The 22,932-nt window shown below is 41.5% G+C and overlaps 1 protein-coding gene and 2 long non-coding RNA genes across 3 annotated transcripts in view; 1 reads left to right on the top strand and 2 right to left on the bottom strand.

Annotated features, from left to right (window-relative positions):
- Positions 1 to 22,932, bottom strand: part of LOC127007171 (serine/arginine repetitive matrix protein 1-like) — a 108,744-nt gene that overhangs the window by 25,263 nt on the left and 60,549 nt on the right. The window lies entirely within an intron of this gene.
- LOC127006878 (uncharacterized) overlaps positions 1 to 22,932 on the bottom strand; it is a 48,622-nt gene that overhangs the window by 12,856 nt on the left and 12,834 nt on the right. Inside the window, exon 2 of the long non-coding RNA XR_007759799.1 lies at positions 3,219 to 3,341. This is a non-coding gene — a long non-coding RNA (uncharacterized LOC127006878). The remainder of the gene's footprint in view (positions 1 to 3,218; positions 3,342 to 22,932) is intronic.
- On the top strand, positions 15,761 to 16,810 carry LOC127006876 (uncharacterized). The gene is made up of 3 exons (XR_007759797.1): positions 15,761 to 16,113; positions 16,305 to 16,513; positions 16,759 to 16,810. It is a non-coding gene; the product is annotated as an uncharacterized LOC127006876 (long non-coding RNA).

Here is a 22,932-nt window from a genome sequence, read left to right on the forward strand (position 1 = left end):
GACAAGAGCCTTGGGGGACACCACTAGTGACTGGCATCCACTCAGAGGTCACTCCATTTATTACAACTCTTTGCTTTCTATTGCTTAGCCAGTGCCTGATCCATTCGTGAAGCTTACCCCCGATACCTATTTCCTTGATTTTATGAAGCAACTTGTAGTGTGGGGCTTTATCAAATGCCTTCAGGAAGTCCAAATAAATAATATCAAGTGATTTAGAAACATCATAGACTGCAAAAAGCTCGTTATAGAACGTTAATAGATTCGACAAACAAGATCTGTTGTTACGGAAACCATGTTGCAAGTCCAGGATTACCGAATTACACTCTAGGCAGTGAACTACTTTATCTCGAATAATTGTCTCAAATAATCTACAAATAATTGAAGCTAAGCTGATTGGCCTGTAATTGTCTGGTAATTTTCAGTCACCTTTTTTGAAAATGGGTGTTACGTTAGCCATTTTCCAATCAATAGGAACTATACCATGGTGCAAAGACATATTAAACAGCATTATTAAAGGTCTGAGTATCTCTCTTGTTATTTCTTTAAGTAATTTTGGGTATATTTTATCAGGTCCTGGACTTTTGTTAGTTTTTAGTAACTGCAGCACTCTGAGAACCTCATCTGTACTGATTTCAAAATCAGGGAGGATATGATAAGGATTTTCAATCATGTTAGGAACAGCAGCAGTATTGGTAGAATTACTATTAAAAACCGAGGCGAAATAAGAATTTAACGTGTTCGCTATGAGTTGGCTGTCTGTCACCATATTGCCCGAATTATCAGTTAATGGGCCAATCCCACTTCGAATCTCTTTTGTTGTTTGATTAAACTTTTGACTTGTCGTCTTGCTTCGTAGTACCGTTTACTATTTTCGGTAGAGTTATCGGTTTTCTTTTGCCTATATAACAACTTCCTCTTTTGGAGAGCAATTTAATTTCATTATTAAACCACGGAGGATTTTTAACTTTACGGCGTTTTTCACAAGATTGCACAGATTTATTTTGTTCAGTTAGTAATCGAGCTTTAAAGTCTTGCCAAGATTCTTCGACGTCGATGTTGGATACTAATTGAAAGTTCATTGATGACTGTCTTATTCTTTCAAAATCTGCTCTTTTAAAATTGGGAACCAATACCTTATTCTTTGCAATCCTTGTTTGAGCTCTTTGTCGAGACGCACCAGTCTATGATCACATGATCCGAGGTGTTCGCCAATGCCAACATTGTCAACTAAGTTCTCTTGGGTTACTAATACAAGATCAAGAACATTATTATCACGCGTTGGTTCACTAACCATTTGGCTAAGGCAGTTATTTTCAATGAAGTCTAACATCCTGTGCAATTCACCTTCAGATCCCGTGAGTGTCTGCCAGTCTATATGTGGTAGATTAAAATCGCCCAAAATCAACTCATCACTGATGTTTTGGAGAGTTCTTTGCAAAACATTATACATTATTTCATCATCCTCGCGTGATTGGCCTGGAGGCCTATAAGTGACGGATATGTTGATTTTCAATTGATCGGTATTTGTACTCACGCTCAAGTGTTTTACGGTACTGTCCTCTGGTGTTCTATCAACGGGCTGTAAACTACTTTTGACATAAAGAGCCACTCCTCCACCTCTACGATTAACTTGGTCTTCACTGAAAAATATAAAATTATCTATACTATATTGAGAAATTAAGCTATTATTAGCGGTGTCAATAAACGTTTCAGTTACAGCAATTACATCAGTCTTCTGTTTTAGTTAGGCACTGCAATTCATCGATCTTATTTCTTTAAGCTTCAAGCATTAAAGCTAAGAACCCTTAAATTGTCTTTTGTTATAACTCGAGAAACAGAGTTGTTAGTTGTTTTCCGATTTAGTGAAGTGGTGGCCGCATGACAACTATCTGTATTTAAGTGGACGGGGTCTGAACGCGCCACTCATTTTTTGCTCTAAAGTTTAGAACAGTGCCGTGAAGCAGCCTCCCAAATGTTGCTGCTCCGATTGCAGACAAATGGAGTCCTTCTTTCTGAAATAGACTCCTCATGCCATAAAATTGATCCCAAAAGTTTATGTAGCAGGCGTCCATTTCCCTGCAAAGAGTTTGAAGTCTGTTATTTAGGCTAAAGGTCCTACTGTAAAAGACCAAAGCAGCTGACATTCTGGGGAGAACACATGAAATGAGAACATTATTTGATTTCACCTTGTACTGCTGGATAAGTCTATGATACTTCTCCAGCAGTTCCTCAGACCGGACATTGCAGATATCATTGGTATCTGTGTGAATAACAAACAGTGAATCATTAGTAGCCTGGGGGAAGATCTCAGGAGCAGCTGTTATATCGTCGATCCCAGCACCAGGATAGCAATAGTTCCATCTTCGACAAGGAACTCTGCTGCAGAACTCAACAACCTGCAGGCGAATCATGGAGTCGCCCACCAGGAAGGTGCTTTCCTGCTCGTCCTCCTCCTCCAGAATGGCAAACCTGTTGAAGCAATGAACAGGATAAATTGCTTATCTGGCTGGTTTGGCTCCTCCCTTCACGACGTTGAAGCCATTATGGGTAGTGCCACTACCACCTTCCTGCTGCGTGGTGTCATCCGCTGGTATCGACAGTACTGCTGAAGGCAAAGGGGCGATGGGAGAAGTGTAGTGCAGCAATGGCCAGATGAGCGAGCCTCCCATAACCCATTAAGCGAATGGGGTATCTCTTTGGCTGACTCGGTAAGGAGTGGCTCTCCAGTCACGCTGGTCGCCTCTCCTTAATTGTTGTGATTAATTTCTCGTGTGTTTCGATACGTGTAGAGGACGTATCAGACCGAGAGAGCAATAGAAAAAGAGAACAGAAAATCTCTTCATGACAGAAGGGTTAGGCACCACAGCAACGTCAGCCTGGATGAATTCCTGCAAGGAGGCAACAGTGCGAGAAAGCTCTATTATTTTATTCTGACCTGCTTCCATTTTCTCTTCTTGCTCCTTCAGTCTTGTCTCGAGATGCTGCCTGGTGAGACACAGTTGACAGAAAACAGAGTGCCCTGTAAAAAAGTGAGCTGAGAAACTCCCGCAACAAGTACTGCACTTCTTTTGCGCCATCTTTACCTTCTATTCCTTGTCCATCACTACTCATTTTCTCCTTTCCCCTACACGTCTACACACCCACAGCCTACCACCATCAGCCCCGTGTCTCCTGAAGGTGTGTAGGCAGCAAAATAAACTTGATAAGCAGTAACTCACCAGGTCGGGCAGCTGCATTTTGAACGGACGCTGCCTGTTGACACTTGATTTGCGTGAGTTTGAGGAATTGAAGGAGCGTAGCGATAGGAGGGGCTTGCTGCTCCGAAGAACCTGCACATTTTTCTGTGATAAATAAAGGGTTTCCAACATTAATATCTTATAAACATCATCAAAGTAGACATAAAAAAGAGGAAATAAATATGATAGAGTATAAGGAGAGGGACATATATTCACATAAAAATCATATAAATACATTGACAGTCGTAACAGAGTATTAATATACTGTTATATAAATTGTTTCGCTCTCTTCATCATCATTTCATCGACAGCAGAAGTTTCCAACTTTCTCTATCCAGACACTCCCTCCTTGCCTTCTCAAAGATCTTTCCCCCCCCTCTCCCTAACATACTCTTGCACTCTATCCCTCCATTTCACTGAAGGTCGTCCTCTAGCATTCCCTCCCTTTATCTCACTCACATACACCCTTCTGGTCATCTTACTTTCCTCCATTTGCTCCATGTGGCCAAAGCACTTTAAAGTCAGTCGCTTCACTTTTTCCACCACTCCACACTTCTTCCCTTCAACCCCGTGACACATTTAAAAATGCTCGTACACACTTTCATTACTTATTCTCTCCATTCTACTCACACCACAAGCACTCCTCAAATAACTCATTTCCACTGCACCCAGCAAACATCGAAAGTCCAGACCGATACCGGCAAATAACGGAACTATGGCATAAAGGATTTTGTTTATCGGGCCAATATACAGTACCCTCTCGAGTTTCGTGCTATCCGAGTTTCTCTATCCACGAGTTTCGCGGTTAGTCCTAAATTCTTACCATCCCGAGTTTCGCGCATTATCACCCCGAGTTTCGCGCTGCTTTGACACGTACGGGTTACGTCTACTTACCACTTCACTACCTTCAAAGGTAGTATCACACTGAATGTTTTCCTCCAAACATTGTGGCTATGGCGAGAGAGAGAGAACGGGTCGTTTTGAAGCCAGTCGTTTTGAAGCCGCATTTGAAGGCAGCTGCCTTACGTACGATTGGCTGACAGTGCTGAAAATAAGCTTGTGATTCGCTGGGAGTCCGATGATGTCATCGCCGATGCTTACCCTATCAGCGGCTTCACTGCCTAAAGGCCAGGGTTCAGGTTCAGGAGTGACAAAAAAAAATTTTCAAAAAACATTTAAAGTTGTTCTATAAACTCTTAAAAACATGTTATGAGTAATGAAAATGGTAGAAAAAAATCTTGGGGTGGCAACATCAGCAGTATATGAGAAGTACGTATGCCCTGGATGTCAGAGGGTTAGGCGTTTCAGTTCTTATTTACTAGCTCCAGAAGGGTGACAACTGAACAGTGAGACTTTTACAAGTTATCCTACTTATGGCACGTTGACAGGGGAGGGGTGGAGACACACAGTCACTCCTCAAGGCCAGTGCTTGCTGACATAGCGACGTGCAAGTGTCGCGCAGCACTGGCTATGAAGTGTATGAAGCTAAGAAGGAAAAAAGAAGGCAGAAAAGGCAGAAGAAGAAGAGAGCAAGAAAAGACAAGAAGGCATCACCTATGAGGCAGGAGGAGGTGACCTGTAGCTGACACGTGCGACACGAACTGGTTTTTTTTTTTTTTTTTTTTTTTTTTTTTTTTTCAATGGATATTTTTTTTCTATATTTCTATAAAGAAGTGTTTACTTTTTGTTTATTATGTAAATATTACTATATTCTGGAAAAAGCTCATTCAGAGATAATAAAAATGAGTTACTACCAACCTAGTGTTTGATGGCCAATATCTCAAAACATGAATATTCAGCTTCAAAAATTTTTGTACATTCCAAATCAGATGATATTTCCATGAAACTGCGTGTATACATGGATAATTTTATGCTCTTGAAAGTTACGGTCTTTAATTTGAAACATTTCTTAATGTAAAATAAGGAAAAATAAATTTATCATGTAAAATGTGGATACGGAATCATACTGAGTTCAGATATAATTTCAAATTTTTTTTAAATAGATGAGTTATAATTTTTAAAAATTGACACCGTAACTTGTTTAGGCAACCATTAAACCATTACCACCTATAATTTTGTACATCTAGGATGAAAAATATTTTATGTAGAACAATTATTTTGCCTGACGTGTCATGTCATCGAGTATGACATGACATGACATACCGACAGCATTCTAATCCAGGGAGAACAAAGATATCCAAAAGTGCAAGTTAGCTGTAAAGTTTGAACTCTATATTTCCAATAGTTTATTTTTGACAAATATTTCTTGGAAAACCCGAACTACCACCTTAAGGCGGTGTCACAATGGTTGTTTTCGTCCAACCGTTGGGGCTACGGGCAATGCCCGTACGCCCAAGCAGGAGCGAGTTCACGGTTATCTGTAAGCTGGTGTCACAGAGGGCTTTTTCTTCCCACTGCTTTGGCGCCAGCTTGGGCAACCGGCAACTCCAACTTTTCCAGGTGTGCGTCACACACGGCCAAGGTCGGGTGCCTGTATCCATATCCACAACGTAAATAAAGCACTTGCCCTGTATTAACATGGCGTCGTCTGCTAAAGTAAGGGCTGTCGCGGCTTGTGCTGCCATTAACCAAGTTATGGACTTGTTGCTGCAGTTAAATATAAGGAAGAAACAGTTGTGGGTGTGGCATGCCTGTGGTTCCTCCATGGCTGTTCTCATTGTCACCACTGCGCGTGCACGGCCAACCCACCCATCTTGACTTAACCACATAAACATATGGATCGAATAACAACACACACACACACACACACACATTGCAGATGTTCTGACAAACAGAAACGACTTCACCATTTCTTGAGTGTGTTAGAATGTATTTGGTGAGTGGCTCACATGAACCAAACCTAGCTCTTGGCAAGAAGAGCAGTCGTTTTTAACACTGCTCTCTTCTTGCCATTAGGTATGTTTGGTTTGTATGAACCACTCACCAAATAAGTTCTAACACACTCTAGGAAATGTCGAAGCCATTTTTGTTTGTGAGAAACATCTGCCATGGTTCATGATGAGTCTGGTGTGTGTGTGTGTGTGTGTGTGTGTGTGTGTGTGTGTGTGTGTCTCTGTTGTTACTCGATCCACGTGTTTATGTGGTCAGAGTCTAGATGGGTGGGTTGGCCGCTCACGCGCGGTGGTGACAATGAAAACTGGCTTGGAGGAACCACAGGCATGCCACACCCACAACTATTTCTTCCTTTCATTTAACTGCAGCAACATGTCCATAACAGGTAATAACGCAGCAGCCTTTACTTTAGTAGGCGACGCCATGTCGATACAGGGCAAGTGCTGTTACGTTAATGATGTGGATACGGCAACCGACCTTGGCCGTGTAACGACACCGAAAAGTTGGATTTGCCAGTTGCCCAAACTTCCGCAAACGCGGTGGGAAGAAAAATGCCCAGTGTGACACCAGGTTAAGGACAACCGACAACTCGCTCCCGGATGGGTGCACGGGTGTTGCCAGTAGCCACAATGGTTAGAGGAAAACGGCCAGTGTGACACTGCCCCAAGGCAGCAAGGCTGCTGACCGGGTGAGCTCCAGCGATGACGTCATTGGACTCCCAGCAAATCACAAGGGTGTTTTCAGAGCTCAGCCTCAGGCTTCATCTGTGGCTTTAAAACGACCCATTCTCTCTTCCTGTTTTCTTCCTTTTTACAAGGTACGTATTTTGAGATAACAAGGAGGTAAAGGAGGAAAAATGTGAGCTCCTGGGAGCAGCATGAGCCAATTATAATGGCGTCATTATAAACAGTTGCCTGCGCCATGACGGGCTGGGGGCTGACCATCAGGCCCAGATGGATAGTCTACCGGCGCCATAGCCCACATGTAAAAAAAATAAATAAATAAATAAATAAAAAATAAAAACTCCACGGGTCGGAACAGATAAGCGCTTTCTCAGTGTTTTCAATACCTCGAGTTTCGCGATCCTTGAGTTTAGCGCTATACCTTCAGAACGAAGCGAGCGCGAAACTCGAGAGGGTACTGTAGAGGGGTTGCACTGACATCACACCGCTTCATTTTTGTTTTAGGAAAAAAACTGTCAGCCATTTTGGGAGGCATGAGCGATCAGCTGAGCCCCTGCCTCCTGATGATGGCTGGCCCGTGCCTTCCGTCTTCATGACACAACCTAAGTGAATATGCAAATAATCTGGACAGTGAAGCTAGGCTTCATTATATAACTATCCATTAGGCTGCCAAATGATGATGGACATACAGTATATACACTTATTGTAACGTACCTGCCGGCATACCAACACCGCAGAAGCCAGTTAAAAGCCAACTGGGAAAATTGGGAATAATCCCTTGTACATGGCCATGGTTATTTACCGGATCCAGTTTCTCCTCAGCCGAAACAATACCCGTAGAGGTTAACATGTCATAAGTAGATAAGGGAAGAGAGCGAGAAATACAAACCACAGCTTGGGTTGGCACCCCTAATATAAATCCAGCCGGATCCATATATTTTTATATATATTTATACGTTAGGTCTTAGAAATTAAGGGAAAATTAAGTTTAGAATTAACATACAAAAAGACAACCTCAGAAGGGCAGAGGAAGGCTAGATTAATGTACCAAGCTGAAAGGCGAGAAGGAAAAGTATTGGAACCTTGAGGTGGCCACGTCAGGGGAAAGGTCACGAGGCAACCACTCAGCCTGACGAGATTCATTCGGGACTTAACCTTTCCACGGCACAGGTAAGCTCACCACTCGCTAGAGTCCTGAGTGTCTGGGAGTGAGAGATAGCCCTAGCCGGCGTTCATTAGTGATTCATTCAGGACTTAACCTTTCCACGGCACAAGTGAGGGCGCGAGACAGCTGAAGGCCGGTGTCCCGGGTTAGGCAAGGCGAGTGGCCCGCCATCTTGAAGCCGCCCCCACTGAGAGTCAGGAATGGACCCAGACGCCAGTGGTGAACAAGGGTCATGCCCTCAGTCATGAGTGCCTGAACTGAGCCAAGGTAAGGGCGAGCTAGTCCAGTCCCTGCTGCCCCCAAGACCAGCAGGCTGGTGATGGGAGTAGAAACAGCTCCGAAACCCCCCCTTTAGGCACGGCACACCAGCATATAGTGTAGCTCTCAGGCCTCCACCAAGCCAAGGAAGTTGTGTAAAACGGGTAGGGGGCACCCGCTTGGTGGACGAGGGGCAAACAGTGACCTCACCCCCCCTTTAGCTGTAACAGTCTGATCTTTCTCTCATACTTACTCATCTCTCCCTATTTTTTTGTGTGTGTGTGCACGCCGGTGCAGGAAGTTGAAATCGGAGTGTCTAGCCAATCGGGCGGTAGCCCTGTGATACATCCCGACATGTGTTCATCTATCTCGAGTGTAGCATTTATCGATAAGAATGTTAGGGATTAGAAGAAAGGTTTTCATGTTTGTAAACAAAACATGCTACACTTCCTTCGTCTAGTGAGGATATGGTTAGAACCAGAGACCCATAGACGACTTTTTCTGGAAGAGGCTTACGCCTGTGACTCCAGCTCCATAGCCTCAGTCATACTATTAGGTAGGGTTTTTCTTTTTTTTGGTGGATATTTTGAACTGTGTATTTAAATGCAATTTTGTATTAACCAAAACATGCTGCACTCCCATCAGGAGTGAGGATTATTGTTAGGGGGAAGGGAACTTGGGAAGCAAATCAATAACTTGTCTTCTGCCTATGTCCTGTATTAATGCATACAGCCTTCCTAGCCTAAGGTGCAGTCTCGCAATCTCCCCCACCACGACCTCCGAAGGTAACCACGACCCTACACTACCAAACTTGGGACTGAGGATACCATCTACCTCAAGGAACAACCCATAGTAAGCTGGGGAACGACGGACACTATCTACCAGGTGGGACAGTTGTTAAAGTCAAGTGTTGCCAGGCCTGCCAGGGCAGGGAGTCGGGGAACTAAACTGTTAGTTTAGTTCCGCCCCACCTGGTTCATAGAACTGCCGTTCCTCACTTACAGGCTTTGGGGGTTGTGCCATATTACAACCTCCTGGTGGCAGCTTACAGAGAGGGAACAGCAGGGAATCGAACCCAGCCGTACACTCTCTGTAAGGTTGAGGAATCTTAGCGGCACTATTTTTCCTCTTTCTCCCCCTTTTTTTATTTTCCAACCTGTGATGGCCAGGGGTCGAACCCGGGGCTGTTATATTATTATCAAACTTCAAGATATATTTCATGATAAGAACAATGAATATATGACTAATTTAACCCCGGGCATCCCCGGGGGGTGTTTAGTAAGAACATAAGAACATAAGGGGTTCGCAAAAAGCCCAATGACCTATACTTGGCAGCCCCTGTCTACCTTCTGTGAGTGGCAGTGTAGCACCTATCAGTAACAGTAATAGATGGGCCACTAACACCCACACCCACACAGTAACAGATGGACATTAACACACACAGTAATAGATGCCCACTAACACCCACACCCATACTGTAATAGATACACTAACACACCCACCCACACAGTAATAGATGGACTCTAACACCCACACCCACACAGTAACAGATGGACACTAACACACACACCCACACAGTAATAGATGGACACTAACACACCCACCCACACAGTAATAGATGGACACTAACACACACACCCACACAGTAACAGATGGACACTAACACACCCACCCACACAGTAATAGATGGACACTAACACCCACACCCACACAGTAATAGATGGACACTAACACACACACCCACACAGTAATAGATGGACACTAACACACACACCCACACAGTAACAGATGGACACTAACACACCCACCCACACAGTAACAGATGGACACTAACACACACACCCACACAGTAATAGATGGACACTAACACCCACAACCACAGAGTAACAGATGGACACTAACACATCCACCCACACAGTAACAGATGGACACTAACACACACACCCACACAGTAATAGATGGACACTAACACACACACCCACACAGTAACAGATGGACACTAACACACACACCCACACAGTAGCAGATGGACACTAACACACCCACCCACACAGTAGCAGATGGACACTAACACACACACCCACACAGTAACAGATGGACACTAACACACACACCCACACAGTAATAGATGGACACTAACACATACACCCACACAGTAATAGATGGACACTAACACACACAACCACACAGTAATAGATGGACACTAACACACACAACCACAGAGTAACAGATGGACACTAACACCCACACCAACACAGTAATAGATGGACACTAACACCCACACCAACACAGTAATAGACGGACACTAACACCCACACCAACACAGTAATAGATGGACACTAACACCCACACCAACACAGTAATAGACGGACACTAACACCCACACCAACACAGTAATAGATGGACACTAACACACACAACCACAGAGTAACAGATGGACACTATTACCCACACCAACACAGTAATAGATGGGCCACTAACACACACACCAACACAGTAACAGGGCGGGGAAAAGCTGAGGAACTCTCTTGCGGTAAATATGTGCCTCCCAAAATGGCGGGCCTTTGCAGGGCATCTGAGAAGTGATCAGCTGATCGCTGATGATGACGTCACGTGCAACCCCTCTATAAGGCCAACATAAATATTCTGCAATCAGGCTACAAGAAGGAAATGTACATCGGGCCAGTACTAAGTAGCCTACATTATGTCTTTTTGTTGTAGTTGGAGTAGTGGACCGGTTAATGTTTTACGGTTTACAGTAATCCCTCGCCATATCGCAGTTCACTTATCGGGGTCTCGCTGTATCGCGGATTTTTAAATTGTAAATATTTAGTTTCGTATCGCGGATTTTTTGCTGTATCACGGGATTTTGCGGTAGAAGTATTTCAATATACAGTCGTCCCTCAAATAGTACGGGGGTTAGGGACCCAGGACCCCCATACTACACGAAAATCCGTATAAAATTAGTGCCCCCCCCTAAAAACATTATGGAATCCGGGTCCTGCCTGGCTCAGCTGTTACCCACAGGCCCAAGTTGCCAGTTATGCATTTTCTGCTTCAGTCTCAGTGCAGTGTTACCACGCTGGAGGTCAGGTTATTTAACCTGGTAGCAGCGGGGATCATGTTTCTTAATGGTCCCTCCAAGCGAGAAAAATGAGAAAAAATCACCCCTCACACAAACCATTTCATAATATATATCAAAGCATATGTGATCAGATTATGTATCATCTATTTTGGGGAGTTTATATCATGGCACAAATTTGGCCCGTCGCTGATACACGGTAAAGCCACAAAATGGCCCGTCGCTACTACCAGGTTAAAGTTCGGTTGGAGTAGTTTAAATATGCGTCCCTTAACAATATAATATGGAGGTGTAATGTTGTATTTTGGGCCTGAGTCAATCTCCACAATTACCGGTTTGTATCTTATTTAAAGTATGATTTAGAGAGCAATAATAGAAATTGTGGTTGAGAGTAGGAGAGAGTGTGAGTGTATGACATGGCTCGCTCGCTGACAATATGGAAGGCAGTGCTGCCGGGATGGCTCACTTGTCCGGCAAACTTGTCCAGCAAACCATCCCCGGCGGCCCGCCGCAGGCTTTAGAGAGGCCGAGGGCGGCCAAGTGCGGGCAAGTCTTGCCTCTCAAAGCCCTGCGATGACCCGCTGGGGACTCTGTCTTAAAACTGAGGGGAACATAACGAGTTCGGTCCATTAAAATATTTCGGCTACCAAGACATTTCTGTGTCCTTACATCATAAATATATATCCCATTTCACATGTTATATGCAATTAAACTTTCTTGTGTTTGGTTGTAGATAAAAATGATAACTGTAAATGCGCCGAATGGTTCTTAGACAAACTCAACCATACATTTTAGCATGGTAAATATTAGCACGCACTTATGTTCTTAAACGAATAAAAATATCGAGTGTTTTATTATACATTCTGGTGATTAACGAAACTATTTTTGATTCAACGATCATGTATTGAGAAAAAAAAACAAGGTATGCGCTGTTGCCGTACTTTGTTGAGTAGTACCAATAATCTGTGGTATAAATCCCCGTGCCTAGAAAGGTAAAAATGTTTTTGAAGTTACATTTTACGTTTAGAATTATTGTTTGAACGTTTATGCAATGTTAAGTGAGCCAAGTGGAAAGACAAGACACTCTCATATCTGGTGTTTGGCACCACCGCATAGAGAAGCGCGGGAAAACTCACAGCAGCCCGCAGCCTCTCCTGCTTTGTCCTGCAGTGCTTAGACTGTTCTTCGCTTCACATCATTCTTTTCTCCCTAAAAGGCAAGTATCCTGTAATATAGTTAATGTCGATGTAGCTTAAGCGCACAGTGGTAAATTTGCTGTTCGTGAGGCTTAGCTGGCACGTATATAGTGGTGCCATGGAGGGAGAGTTATCTTACTGGACGAAACGAAGGAGAATTCAGCAGCAGGTGTCAGTTCATTTAGAATCTTTGCGTAAAGCAAGAGAAATCCCAGATATTGAACGACCAGCACATGCAGAGTATAGTGGTTTTGCCCTACAGCACACTGAGAATTCCACAGTTTGTCATGATAGTGAAATAAATCAGAAAACTTGTGGGGCAGTCTGTGAGGAGGAACAGGTTCAGGAACGGGTAAGCTGGTATGAACATCACCCATTTCAACAACCGTGTTCATCGGAAGTGATTCTGATGTTACAAATTCAGCTTATGAAACTAAAGGTCATGATTATTATCAAATGTCATCTAAGCTTGCTAAATGGGCTGTTGATTTCAAAATCTCACACAATGCCATCAACAGTCTCATGGAAATATTACTGAAGTATCATCCTAGTCCTCCAAAGGATGCAAGAACTCTGCTAAGTACTCCACGGTATTATGACATTAAGCAGGTTGCAGGAGGATCTTATCATTATTTTGGTGTGGAAGCCTTGCTTGTAAAAGTTTTGTCCCATAAGTTAACAACAAGAACACTGAAAGATGGTGAACATATAGTTCTTCAAATTAACATAGATGGTCTGCCTTTATTTAAGAGTTCAAACAGCCAGTTTTGGCCCATATTAGCAAGAGTTAGTCACCCAGTAGAGAGTGAACCATTCATCATTGCATTATATTGTGGCAGCCATAAACCAGGGAATGTTTCAGAATATCTGCTAGATTTTGTTACTGAGATGAATATTATCAATGAAAATGGCATAGTAATTGATGGTAAAACTTCAAGTTCAGGTATCATCCTTTGTTTGTGATGCACCTGCAAGATCATTCGTCAAACAAGTTAAAGGACATAATGCATACTATGGTTGTGAAAAATGCACCCAGAGAGGTGTGGAAGGGCAAAGTAACATTTCCATCCCTTGATGCTTCACTCCGCACTGATGATGACTTCAAAAGCTTGGCTGATGAAGAACATCATTATGCTAGATCACCTTTAATAGAGCTTGGAATTGGGATGGTTAGTCAGTTTCCTTATGATTATATGCACCTTGTGTGCTTAGGAGTGACAAGAAAACTTATTGGGCTGTGGATTAGAGGACCTGTGGGTAAGAACTGTAGAGTTGGAAGTAATGTAATACAAAGAATATCAGATGACTTACTAAAGTACTGGAAATTTCTGCCTTCAGAATTTCCCAGAAAATGCAGATCACTTGCAGAGGTAGACAGATGGAAAGCAACTGAATACCGGCAGTTTCTATACAGTGGACCAATTGCATTAAAAGACAAATTGGCTGATGATAAATATCAAAACTTTTTAGATCTTTTGTTGGCATTTACTGTCTTGCAAGTCCATTCTATTACACTACATTGCCAATATGCCCATGAATTATTGTGTACCTTTGTGCAAGACTTTGGCAGGATATATGGTTCAGATATGTTAGTTTATAATGTTCATGGGCTGTCACATTTAGCTGGTGATGTTGCAAATTTTGGTCCATTGGATAGGTTCTCAGCCTTTCCATTTGAAAATTTCCTTGGAAAGTTGAAAGCTGCATGGAAACCCAACTTTCCCGTCCAACAAGTGATCTGTAGACTTCATGAGGAAATGAATGCTCTTTTGTCAACAGAACCCAAAAGCATGTAGATGTAGAGGTACCCAAGCAAATGCATAATAATTGAACATTGCCAGTATATGATGATATATTTTCTCAGTTCAAGAAGGTCACTTACAAGAAACTCCAGTTCTCAATAGATTCTGGAGATAACTGTGTGAAGGTTGGGTCAAATATAGGTCTGATAAAGAACATTTTGGTTAGAAAGGATGGAGGTGAAGTGATGGTACTCTTTGAATCTTTTAGTAATATATCCACCTTCTTTACAAGCCCACTAAGTTCATCAGATTTGGGTGTTTACAAGGTATCACATCTTAGAGGAAGGCTTGATATTATTCCACTGTCAGAAATAATGTGCAAATATGTAATGCTGCCTTATAAGAATGATTTCTTTGTTGTAATTCCAGTGATTCACCAGTTTAATAGACCATGAGTGATGCAGAAGTTGGGGCTATGGTACTGGATGTGTTAGTGTCTGCTTTTTTCTTTATTTACTTAGGGTTGCATTTTGCTTTAAAGACACTTTCGTGGTTTTGTCTTGTTTTTTCCAACAGATGGGTGAAATATTTGTTTTGGTGGAATTCCTTAAGACAAATGATGTGGCTGTAATCCCTTCATCATGGCTAGTTAGCAAAGACAAAGCACTGTGGCCTCCATACCTTTCCTCAACACGAATAAACAATGCTGTCCGCAACAGAGATTCACCATGTACAGAATGGACGAAGTATTCTGTTAAAATCATGTATGAATCAGGTACAGTATATATACATTTTTTGTTTCACAAAGGTTTTGCTATATTTTATTCAGAGATTGCTAAGAATAGGAGTAGTTACAGTAACTGGAATTACATAATTCCAGTTATGTACTTCATTTTCTGCTACTCTTACTAGCCATTTCTGGACTCATTTAATATTATCAGTCATACTTCACAGAACACTGCGGCATCCAGTCCACCCACTGTTGGTTCATCACCTGGGACCTGTGTGTCCTTGTCTGTTGTGTTCGTCATCTGGGATGTCTGTGGTTGTTTGTGTCTGTTGTGTCTAATTGTGCCTTTGTTGTGAGTACCCTGTTGTGTTGTATTCACTTATTTCAACACGTATCTGTGTCTTTTCACTTTTTCATTACATACTTTTAGGAAAATTAGAAATAAACAAATTACCTATGAATATAGTATGTGCTTAATTCTTTCATTGTGGCAGATTTCTCAAAACTTCATGAACTAACCTGGTACTAGCATAAGGCAAGTAAAAGGAATGATCCTGTATGGTAACCAATGATAATAAATGAGTAATATTTACTAAATTTATCCACAGATACATATGAGAGAGCAAGAGCAAAGTTGTCAACCGCTATGTATCATTCTGACCTACTGACGGAGGATTCTGAGGATGATATCATTAGCCGTTGTTCAAAAAGAGGAGGTGGGTGTGTTTCCATTCTTTTTTCTTCTATGAAAAAAAAATCCTGTGAAGAGAGAGGGAGGAGTGTGTATATTTACCTAGTTGGGATATGTGGGAGGAAAGCTGAGCTCATGCTGTCCTGTCTCTGTATCTACATATGTGTTTGTGTGTGTGTGTGCTTGCATATACCTAGTTTACTTGTGCTCATACATATACATGTGAATGTTCCAGATTGCGTTTATTATATATTTCCATATCTTTTTCCAGATCTCCCAGCAGATACACTGACCATGAAAGTTCTGAAGAGGACTGCTTTAGTTCAAGGGCTAAGACAAAAGCTTCCAGCAGTATCAGGGATGTGGAGGTAAAATCCAAAGACCAGATTGCAAGACCAGTTCCACCTAGGCCATCTGTACCGAGCTGTATTGTGTCACAGCCACAGCTACCACCACCTGAGAGTCTGGATGTAAATGGTAATGCAGTTTCTTCTTTTGAAGTCACTTAACACTGTGATAGGGAAGTTGTTACATTTGACTTGAAATGCAGTTCAAGTATACTCCAGTTTTGGGCCGTAACTACTATTGTGCTGGTATTGTTATATGTTAATATCTTGGTATGACAGGTTATTATGTGCTCATAAGTGATATGTTCTAAAAAATTACAGCCCGAGATGCAAGAATCTTTATGGTGTTGGAAGAACTACGTGCTATACTGCATTCCCACTCCACCAAGCTGAATACTCTCCTCAGACACCACAGTGTGCAAGAACAAGATCAAGCAGTACCAGAGGGCATTCACTTCCCTGTGAAGGATATGAATGAAATGGAAGCCCTAGAAAGCAAACTGATGGATCCTGACCTAGAGAAGAAAGTTGTAAGTTATGTGATCATTTACTATTGATGTTGCTGAAACCTTCAAATTTCAGTAGAAACAGGTGTAGGTTTTTGTAAATTAAAGTCAAACTTTTTATTTACTGATCATTTTTGACAAACCTGGCAACACTTGATATTAGAACCACAGTATCATTTTTGGCTAGCCTGAATTCAAAGAGAATGTGGCTGTACTGTTTGTCATGCACCCTTCACTTGTTTACTACTGCAACGTTACTGCTCTTTCAGATTGCAAGTCTGTATGTAATAGGTGGATCAGGTCTTCCAGACACAGTGAGGCATTCTGCGATACACTGTGAGCAACTCTGGCCATCCACTTCAATTGGTGTGGCAAAGGAATGAAACGGAGCTTTTGCACAATGAAGCTGAAGGATACAATAATTAGTAAGTGGCTTATGATGCAGTCACAGGCTAACAGTTATCTCACCTAGAACAAGTAAACAATGAAAGGGTCCATTGGTATACAAGACTGTAATGTAATGTGTTGTATTGTTTATCTTCATTTGGGTTACTACGTGACCAGACACAAATCCCTAAGGTAAAAGCAATGGCTAGAACTACCCTACATATCCTTGTCTGCCAAGTGTGATGGGAGAAAAAGTGTTTCCATGCAGTTACAAATATGCAGTAATGCTTAGTATACATTCCTATAGTATTTTTTTATGTGCTATGCATAGACTTAGTAAATTTGCTTGCTTTGATATTCAGTCATATTCTTAATTAACTCATCCACATAAATTTTTTCTGCATTGTATTTCCAGTCTAAAACAGAATATTAGGCAAAACAGTGTTACACCTAGTATACTCCAGATGTTCAGATTAGTACACATCACTTAACTCATGTGGTGCTTGATTGAATAGTCGAGAATTTAATTGTTTCTATTGGATAATCTGCTTTTGACATCTCTTCATGTATTTTAATTTTGACTGTACATTAAAGTTTTGTGACTACAATACTAGCTTACCATGTAGCTATCAACTTTAACCACTACCCCATATGAATTGAGTTACTCATGTCTAACTACTTACATTTCAGATTTGAGTATATTGAAGTTTACTGAGTTAAAGGCAGATTTCCTATTGACAGAAAGTGTCCGCAAGAATGCAGAGCACAAGAGTGCAACAGCTGCCTCAATTGAAAAAGTAATGAAGGAGTGGTTTCGAACAGCCAGAGATCGAGATGGAGGCCGTCGGAGGAGAGATGTAAGAACTTGTGAGAGCAGTGATACTGCCTAGACTTTCTGGCATTGCATATTCAAAGTTCTCTCTCTCTTGCTCTCTCTTTGTGCATTAATGCATCATAAAATACTCAGTTTACTGGTACCATTCCAGGCTTTCATGCCACAGTGACACCACACATTCCAGTCTCCCTCCATGTATCCTGAAGCTCTCATCCCACTTCTCCATTCACCTTAACATGCACCTGTATCCCTTTGATGTGCTTTCACACCTCTTAATGATCTACCTGCTCCATATGCACACCTCCCGTCACATTCCACATAGCCCACAGTCAGTCCTGTTAGATGCATTTTCCTCATTTATAAATGCCTGTACCTTAATTTCATTCTTTTGGCTGTAATGTTTCATCTGTACATTAGTAGTTAATTGAAATGTTGTGGACAGCATTGCTGTAATGGAAGCCACTTTTATTTATTTTTTTTTTTTTCTTTTTTTTTCTGTAGGATGTAGGGATAGGATTATTATGATATTAATTATGTAAATACTCAGTTTAGGAATAGAGCTCAGGATAGCTAATGGTAATTTTGTACTTAACACTGATGCAAAGATTAGGCATTTGTTATTGCTTGTTTCAAGGGTGCTCGCAGTGTTTTCATGTTGCTGACTAATGATTAATACTTGTGGTGCTGAGAATTATATTGGTGAAAGAATACTAATTGTTCAGTTCTTAAAGAAATCTTTTTTTGTAGCTACACACAATGTATTACCAAAGTGTGTGTGTGTGTGTGTGTGTGTGTGTTTTAGCTGTTCAGTATTAAATTGTTTTAAGTTCTCTGACAGTTGATTCATAAACTATACTTTAAACAGAGTTAATCATTGGTAAGATTTAAAGTAAAGATGTGAAAGACTATATCCTCAGGCTGAAAATAGTAAATACATAAGTAATATCAGGTGCTATCACTAAGGCATAAAGAGTAAGAATGTGTACCATCATATTGTTGTAGTTGTAAGGAATGATGACAAGGGCCAGGAATCCCTCCCCTTATTATTATTATTTTTATTATTATTATTTATTTTTTTTAACAAAAAATATTGATTGATTTACTTTTTAGGAGAATTATCTTATTTCATTTTCCACTGTCTTGCTTGGAAATTACCTTGCTGAACAGGATAAATTAAGTTCCTTGAAAAGTCTTAAATGTTGTGATTTTAGATTATTTTTCTTTAGTTTCTAAGGTAAAATTACAGCTATACAACTGTTAAATCTGGTAATGATAAAGTATAAGTGTCTTCTCTTGCTTACTAATGGCATCAACCCAATTGTAAACCCTATTGTGATAGCTGAAGATCTTGTCAAAATAAACATAAGTCCACTGAATGTATCTTTCATTTATTCATCAGGTGTATTCATGTAAAATACATTGGATTACTATATATAAATGGGCGGTTAATGGCAGGCATAACTATGTAGGCCCGCTGTTAGCGGGCCGACGTAGAACCTATGAGCACGGGTGACGGCGGCCCCACGTAATCTGCCGCTGTAGGGCCGCCGGTACAACATACGTTTAGCCTACGGAGGGCCGCCGTCTTCTGGTTTGCTGGGTAACTGGCAACTTTGGCCAGCGAGTAGAAACTGAGCCAGGCGGGAAACCCGGATTCCGTAGAAGTGCCCACTCCTGCCCACCAATTTCTTGTGTAAGGTAAGAAAATGCCTATTTATGTGTTTAAAATAGGTTAATTCATAAACAAATAGAAAAGGACGGGGCTTATCTCCACTCTTGGAGCACTCACAGTTACTGCAGCAAGAATTTTTTTTCACACTATGATAAATACAGCGAACACTGCTCTCATTCATGTGGTATGCTCTCCCTACCACAACGTAACTCATCCCGAAATGTAACTTCTCCTAAATCTGAGTTCTTCTGCAAGGTGCACACTTTCTCGAACGCTTTGGGATGCTTTCAGCAGGTGTTTTGGTAGAAAAGTGTTGCCACTCACACTATGGCTACTTGGTGCGATGAGCAGGAAATTTTAAAATCATAAAAAAATTAATCAATGATAATCCGTATAAAACCAAAACCGTACTATTGGAAACCGTACTATTTGAGGGACAACTGAGTCGTCCCTCAAATAGTACGTGGGTTAGGGACCCAGGATCCCCATACTATTTGAAAATCCGTATAAAATTAGTGCCCCTCTTAAAAACACTCCTGGGCTGCGTTTCAGAGAAGGAATCGGGACTCTCAGAACGTCCCGAGTGATCTCAGACGCGTGACGCGGCAGCACGAGTTGCCAACTCGGCACGTCCACTGGCTCCCGGCTTTGAGAGGTGGGGCACCTTCGTGCTGTGATGTCATCAGCAAATATGGCGGCCCAAACAAACACATATAAGTGTTTCCATTGCATTTCGCCTCTGTGTGCCACCATAACCACTGCCACTTCCTTTTCATATTCTGTTGTAAGGAGTTCATCAGTCAGGACAGCTAGTAATGCATGTTAAACGTCACCAGGATGATCAGCGTACGCCATTTTGCTACGAGTGAGACGCCATTACAATAACAACGACGAGGTTTAGTAAAAGGACGGCCTTTATCTCCACTCTTGCAGCACTCTTGGAGCACTGGCAGTTACTGCGGCAAGAACTTCTTTTTCACTATTGTAACGGCCCAAATGTGTATTCTTCTCATATATCATCACCATCATCACCATTGTTTCTTTTATCATCTTCACCATCATTTCCTCATATTGTAACGGTCCAAATGTGTAATGAGCAGTGGTGGGCATCGATCACTTTTTTGCTGTTCCGATCCCTGATCATCCGATCATTTTGGGTAACTGATCCGATTCCGATCATCCGATTATTTTTTAAGTACTGCTGTTCCCATCTCCATTCCGATCATCCGATCATTAAAACTTATAATAATTACTATTATTTTTTTAAATAATAATTACAAGAAACACTTATTTTAGGCATTCTTTAAGTAATAATTTCAAATAAGTAATAACTTAATTATTTGCTTATAAATACCTTTATTTTTCCTCTTTCTTTTGGTATACAGGAAATGGTAAAGAAAAACTTATCGTAACTTCTTATTTTAGGCATTTATTTAAGTCTACTCATTTCATTCTTTTTCCTGAAAGTTTGAAAAAGGAATTATGTTCGCTATTTGAACTTTTGTTTCAAGTTGATTTAGATTTTTGACAAACATTTTTCAAATTTTTTATATTTCATCATCGATATCTAGAAAATATTTTTTACTATTCTATAATAAACGAGCTATAGTGATCATTGATCTCCTATCCTTCCTGATTAAATAGCTTTCTGAATAACAGATATTGGTCCATAAATAAGTTAGTTACAAGAAGAACATAAGCAATAAGGTTTTGATTTTAAGTGAGCCGGTGTTGTGTCATCTGACATCCACGTATCCTCAAACATCCCATCCTGATCTCCGCATGCGTGGAACCCAATGTTTACAAACACAGTGTTGATATCGTAGTTTGTCCAGGCAAGATGGCGGCAAGACAGCATGGCAGCTTTTATGGGAAAATGGCCAAATTCAAGAATGACATGGACCCCATAATTCAGATAGCCTGCCATTAAATGGAGAGAATCTGAGAAACATGACCATCAATCAGAAGAGAGTGTAGGTTATCTCATTTATCACATATACTGACATACAAGGGGTGTAGGTTATTTCATTTATCACATATACCGACATACAAGGGGTGCAGGTTATCTCATTTATCACATATACCAACATACAAGGGGTGCAGGTTATCTCATTTATCACATTTACCGACATACAAGGGGTGCAGGTTACTTCATTTATCACATTTACCGACATACAAGGGGAAAAGGTTATCTTATTTATCACATTTACCAACATACCTCATTTACCTCATTTACTGACATACAAAGCGTGCAGGAAGAAACTTTCATATTTCAAGCAATTTTCAAATTCAAAACATACGTCAACATTTACTTTTAAAAAGATAAAAAAAATAACTCAGGTGGAACATATCGCGATAGGCAGTAGACAAAGACACGGTACCGTGTCGCAATTCATCCACCCTTTGTTTGTAAACAAGTCCCGCGCATCCGTAGATTGGATGGGATGTCTTAGGATACATGGATGGCGGATGACATCACACCGGGTAGGACATGTAGCAATGGGTTTAAGTTGGATAAGTTCAGGTTCAACAAAGACATAGGCAAGAATTGGTTTACCAACAGTGGTGGATGAGTGGAACAGACGTAGAGTTTTCCGAAAAGGAACTGCCGCTTCCGCCATTGGAGGGTGGTAACACTGCAGCAGAAAATTCATAACTGACAACTGGGGCAGGCCACTCGGTTACTGGAGTGAGCGGAAGCCCACTACTGCAGCCCACACCACACTGTCATGGCGTCGTGTAACAAGTCCCGCCAAGCAAATAAAGCGACTTTGCGTCTCGTTCATGATGCCTTACCAACATTAAATAAATTAACGATCAATAATTATCGCTTAATATTATAAATAAAGACGCTTATTGAAGTAACTATTTAGCAACGCGTATAAAAATAATTGTAAGTCCGCAGTCACTTGTTGCCATGACAACGTTGACCACTTTCTTTTCTGTGATCGGAAGTTAGTTTGTGAAGTTCTGATCTCCACAGTCCGATTACCTTTTACAAAGTTGATCCAATCTTTGCATTCCGATCGCCAATTGCTGTTCCGATCAGATCGGAAGATCGGACGATCGGACTGATGATCGGAAGTGCCCAGGTCTGGTAATGAGTGAGTGAGTATGGAATGCAAGTGAGTGAATGATTATATATTACAACAAACGAGCAAGTGAGCGGATGTGTGGACGGGTGAACGAGTGTGTGTGATAAGTAGAGATTATTGGCGTGAATGAGGGTGTGAATGGATGAAAGATGGTTCTGAAATCCCTCATCTTCAGTCTCGAACCCTAGAATGATTATTAGTTAGCTAGCGATAGATTATCTAGTTGTAATGCCGAGGTCAGGGAGTACACCGGAGGATGTTGAGTGCGCAAATAAGAGCAAGTCACGTGAAGAAGGGGGAGGAGCTTAGCAAGGAGACGAGATGAGAAGGCAGGGCAGGGCGAGGCACGGTGACAGTGAGAGGCAGAGAGGGAGCCGAAGAGCCGTGAACAGGACGCACGTGTTGCTTGACCGTCCATCACAGCCCTGTGAACACCACCAACCACCACAAGCAC

The sequence above is a fragment of the Eriocheir sinensis genome, chromosome 34 (assembly GCF_024679095.1).
Source record: "Eriocheir sinensis breed Jianghai 21 chromosome 34, ASM2467909v1, whole genome shotgun sequence".
Lineage (NCBI taxonomy): Eukaryota > Metazoa > Arthropoda > Malacostraca > Decapoda > Varunidae > Eriocheir > Eriocheir sinensis.